General features: G+C 29.8%; 1 protein-coding gene across 1 annotated transcript in view; it reads left to right on the plus strand.

Moving 5' to 3' along the window:
• Positions 1-422: 422 nt before the first annotated feature.
• The window catches only part of LOC106463952 (DNA-directed primase/polymerase protein-like), a 68736-nt gene continuing 63349 nt past the window's right edge, over positions 423-5809 (plus strand). Inside the window, exon 1 of the mRNA XM_022391585.1 lies at positions 423-471. The gene's annotated coding sequence lies outside the window, so the exon portion shown is untranslated. The remainder of the gene's footprint in view (positions 472-5809) is intronic.

Raw genomic sequence — 5809 nt, forward strand, 5'->3', positions numbered from 1 at the left:
AAATAAAGGTTTTAACATTTATGATATTACAACTTGTGTCCTTTAGAGAAGTGTAAAAACAGATATATATATATATAGATTTTTATTCTGTATGTTAGATGTTTTACTCAAATTAATGTTTTTAAAAATACAGTTTTATACAGTGTTAAAAAGGTTTTCTATATGCCCCAAGGTAATTACATGTAGAGGTGCCATATTTGAAATGGTAGTATATATAGTGAAATACCTTTAAACTACTTTTCAAATTTAAATTTAAAAACTAATTTATTGTGCAAAATTGTACTACGTGTGTCTCCTACTGTTTCAAACAAGTTTAAATAGCATTAAATTTTGCTAAATTTAAAAACATTTTCTTGCCAAATTACAATCTTTAAATCTGTTATCACAGAGATAGGCATTATAAGTACTGTTTCTTATCTTTTAGAAATCGACCTCTTGATGAAAGATGTACTTATGAAGTAATTATTGAAGGTAAGCTCTTTTACAATTAGGAAAGGAAAAATTATATATATTCAAATACAGTATACTGAAGAAGTAAATACTTGTACATGTGTGTGCAAGTCTTTAAGATTTCACGACTATTGGGCTATATTAGTGGTGTACCTAAATTATTTCTCAAATAATATAATTAGTATTACTTATTGTGTTGTAAAATTTAAACAAAAACTAAGTTAGTACTTACTGTGTATTTTTTTTGGCTGCTATGTAAACTGCCAGATTATCCTCCTTAGAAAGTATTGACCAATAACTTACCAACCTTTATCTTTTAAATTGTATCACCTCACTAAGCTCTAAACAGCTAGTCTACTTTATGTAGAATGAAGAGCAGATAGGCACATTTAGTGCTTTTTGGGTATGATGGCATGTGTGATACTGGAAGAAAAAAAATTGAAAGTGTAGGAATGAGTGCACCAAAAAGTGAGGAAAAAAGGTAGGAATGGGCATGGTGTAATAAAACTTCTTCTGTACAACCTCACAAGAGTATGTGTCTAACATCAGGTTCATGCCTACTTCTTTTTTCTGTGTTCATGATATTATACAAATTATGGGTGCATGAAGAAGTGTGTCTGTGATTCTTCTACTTTTGTATAGACCGTAATGAATCCATGACGTTGATACACAGAAACCTCTTAGAATTTTTTATTTATGTATTGTAATCCACGTATATAGCTAATTTATGAAATCATGTTGCCTTTTCATGCAATTGCCAAAGGAGGGACAAGTTGTAAAGAAAAAATACATGGAGGTTATGGGTCCACACAAATATCTGATTCTTCTGTTGTTGTATAAACAGATTTTACAGTATGTGTATTGCCTCCAACAATTTGATGCACAGAAACTTCTAGTCATTTTTTAAGCATAACTAGGTTTTATAATTTTGGTTCACCAACTTACTGTATACAGGATAGAAAGAATAAATGAAGTAGGCATGGACCTGATGTTGGACATACCCTCTTGTAAGGTTGTATAGAGGAAGTTTTATTATGCCATGCCCATTTCTACCTTGTTTCTTCACTTTTTGGTGCACACATTTCTATACTTTCAATTGTTTTAAAATATTTTTTCTGCTTGTTCATTCATTTGTATTGATGTCCTATATGTATATAACCAGTATGGATGTGCACCATAATTTTATGGTATGGGCAAATAATGGTATGTGTGGCCTGTATTCTCTTCACTTATGGTGTGTGTGTATACACATTGTGAGTATGCATGTGTGCTGTACATTTGTTGGCAAACACTGTACAGTGTGCAATGTCATATGGGTGATGTAGTGTGTTGTGGTTGTGTGCATATACTTAATTCACTAATTGAATTATTTGGTGATGTTTGATGTAGAAAAATGATAGCACTAGCACGTTGTCCCTGTGCTATTGTTCTGTTCGGTGCACTTATAACTATGGGAAGTCTGTTTGTTACACAGCTAGAAGCATTCAACAATGTCACTTAGTCAGTGAGATTGAGAAATTTTTGGTTTTGTGAATTTTTTGTATCTGCTTTGCTGACTTTTTGAAGTGGTTCTGTGATGTGTAATTTTGTATGTGGTTTGTTTATGACCTAAGGGTGTCTCTCAAATACTTTTAAAGATTTATTATTTTATTGTTAAATATGTATATAAGTAAATAGTTTGTATTGCATGTATTGTGTATCTACCCCATTCCTACTATAAGTACTACTGCACTTATGATGGATAGGATATATGCCTATAATAGTATGGTCTATGTCATTTCTAAAACATATTTAGTTATTTTTTCAGGAATTACTTAAGTCAATGTTATTTTATTTATGTTGTTCAGTTAGAGCTGCAGTGTAGTTTGTTATATATTCAGTAAATTACTCGTGCCAGCTGCTACACTTTACCAGGTGTTTTTATACTTTGATTTTTGATATTTAAGGCTTACGGTGCTTTTGACCAGGTGTATGCAATCAGTACAGTTTAAAATCAAAATTGCTAAGAAATACATTTATGTTAAAAAGCACACAAGCAATTCTATAGTTTCAGGAACCCAAAAACAAAAGCCCTGTTGAAATTTGTTTACTGAGAGATTTGGAAAATTGGAACATTATTAAGTTATGCTAGTTTGATTATGAGTTTGTGAAGTGTGGCTAGTTCAGGAATTTGGAAAATTGGAACATAATTAAGTTATGTTAGTTTGAGTTTGTGAAGTCAGGGATTTGGAAAGTTGGAGCACTTTTAATATATATTAACTTGTAGACAAGGTGGGGTTATGTTATAAAAGTTATAGGTACATACAGAAGCGTTTTTATACTTTACCTATATTTTCAAAAGTATTTTATTTTCATATGTTTTGAAGGAAAGTGCGTGCTGTGTGTGTGTGTAGGCATTCTTTTAATAGGATGTTAAGTTGTTTCAGCTAACTACACAATCTTTTGTACTTCACTGAGAAAACCTGCCACAAGACCTGGTGTGTAATTGAAAAAAAGTGAATGTATTGTCTTAAAAAAAAGATGAAAACACTTCAAATGTTGTAAGGTATTGATTATGAATATCTTCTTTCCCCAATTTAGTCAAACAGAAGGGATTGTTTTTTGCTCCTTTTCATTAAGTTAGACTTTTTACTTCATTATAAAGAAAATTTCTATCTCAATTATTGTTAACTGGATCTGTATCATTTGTTGTATTGAAACAAGTTTAATCTAATGCAAACTTAAAGCATATTATCATAGAAAATTACTTTGAATTTGTTGAAGTAGTTACTATGTTTACTCTAACAAGAAAGTCTGCTTTTATAAAATAACCTTTCTTCTCGTAACAAATATCATGTTGTGTTTCTAAATATAAATTACCATTCAAGACATTTAATTCATAGCTAATAAATGTCTACTGTTAATTTTGTGATTGTGTGTAACTTGATTAGTGAACCCTTAAGTGATTTACATGCATGGCAAGTTCAGTTATTAGAGTAACTGAATTGTTGGAGTATACTAGTAATCAATTCATTTTTCATAAAATGTAATTTAATTATAAAGAACAACACAATGTAATTATTTAAAACATTTAATAGATATTTAAGAATTCCATCTTTCATAAACTAAAGATACAAAAATACAATGATAATTACACCAAGAATGTGATAAACTTTTTAACACCTGCCATTAAACAAATTGAATACAAAAAATAACAGAAGAAAATGAACAATACATAATGCAAATTAAATCACATATTAAAATAGATTTAACTGAAATGAAGAATGTGTATTGTTTAGAAAAGGAAAAAGAGTTTTATGAATAATGTATCTTCTTTTTTCTTCACAAGTTCAGTTTCATTCTTAGCTGTTGAGAGGGTCTTGAAATTTGATAGAGAAATCAGGTGTCATGTTTCTGCATTATATTGGTAGTTAGCAGAGCGAAAAGGGTTAATAACATTTATGCCAGTTTTGGTTGATCTACCCACACAGTATTCAAGTGCTCATACTTTAAGGTGACAGTTAGTTTCACCAACATAAGATTTTATTGCTTTTAAAAAGCAATTAAATCTTGAAATTATGAATTGGCCATAAAACTGTGAATGCCTGTAGGAAAAATATAATTTAGCCAGTGTTAGCAAGACCAACCTGATTATCAGAGCTTCTGGCTAGTTCATTGGTGTTGGTTTTGTGTAACAAATCAACACCATGTGAAACAGCTGGTATTCAACAACTTAAGCAGCATGCACAAGGCAAAGCATTTAAATGCAGCCAAACTAAGGTTCAGTAAGAATTGGTAACACTTTTTGCTAGCATTTCATTATATGGTTCTACTTCATCTGGTTGACAAAGTAATTTTGCTCCTATCTCACACAATGATCAAGTGAAACTTTTACATCTTTTTGACTAACTTAAAGTCATGTTTCAATGAATGTTCTCTAGTGATGATAGTAGTGATTTGACACTGATTATTGAAAAGCATCTTTCACAATTTCCTATTTTTTTGGTCCATACTTTAGTGCTGAATTGATTATCTCTTTCCAGACAGGTCATGGGTCATAGGCCATGTTATTGCATTTGTTGACTCGCATTCAAAATTTTATTGAACTAATATTTCATGAATTTATGTCAATACATTTGGTATCAAACTGTATATTATAATTCAAATTTTAGTATTATACATTATTCAATTTCTTAATTTAAAAGTAAATATTAAAAAAACAATTAAATATGGATTTTTGTGTGTCACATGGTATGTTGCTTGCAGCAATGGTTCAAATTAGATGTTTGTGATGTCAAAATACTAAGTGTATAGGAACTCAAATTACTGATATTGACAAGCTAGAATGTAAAATAAGAACTTTTATATTTTCTATTTGCTAAGATATCTCTCATATACTAGTAATTAAATATAATCACCCCCCCATTCACCTATTTCCATTGTTGGAAATGCTCCCTTATGTACAATTAATTCTATATATGACATGAATAATCAATCAAAAGCTCAGAATGTCCCCATAGAGGCTTTCTAAGCCATCTTAAATTCTTAGGATACCATCTCATTCTTTTGAACAAAGATTTCAAGAAGGTAGGTTGTTTCTTTAGTCTACTCAAAATTTCATATTTTTTAGACCAAAATACAGCTTAGCTACTAAGCTTGATAAATTATAGTGGACTTCTACGGTATTGATATGGTAATATATGATTTTTTGGTTATTCGACTGTATATATGAAACCTAAGAAACTTATTTTGTTTCATATCTTCTACGTGCGAAAATTTAAAAGGCTTAGCAACCTAAGTCGAGCAGCAACCAAGTACAAAGGTCGTAACCAGAAGAGATAATTGTTTTCTTATTTACTGTTCTATGGTTTAAGAAAAATAAGTTTAAGAACTTATTTCTAAATAGCAATAATTTATATACATATATATAATGTAAAATACTGGAAATGTGACTGTATTTTACAAAATACTAGTCTACTAAAACACAGCCAAGACAGGTTACTTTGTGAAGACTAAAAGTCCATTTTATATTATTGGATACGATAACACACATCATTGTAACTTCTATATTGTTAGCCAAGCACAGCTGAAAGGTCAATATAATAAAAATATTAAATGTATAATGTTATGAGATTTAAGCTATTTAGTCCAAACATTTATGTTTTCGTGTTATAATATGCTGTCATTTTAGAGTGAAAGAGGTATAATTTATATTTATTTTATAATTCTTTATGGTGGTTATAAGATCGGTCAAATCTACAAAAGTATTTTTAGTCTTAAAATGAAAATTACTTTGCATATTGATATTTTGTGCATGAAAGCATTGTAATGTTTACTGATAATCTGCCAAATTTCGTTAACATATGCTTACTAATTTAAA

Source organism: Limulus polyphemus, unplaced genomic scaffold (genome assembly GCF_000517525.1).
Source record: "Limulus polyphemus unplaced genomic scaffold, Limulus_polyphemus-2.1.2 Scaffold1528, whole genome shotgun sequence".
Classification (NCBI taxonomy): domain Eukaryota; kingdom Metazoa; phylum Arthropoda; class Merostomata; order Xiphosura; family Limulidae; genus Limulus; species Limulus polyphemus.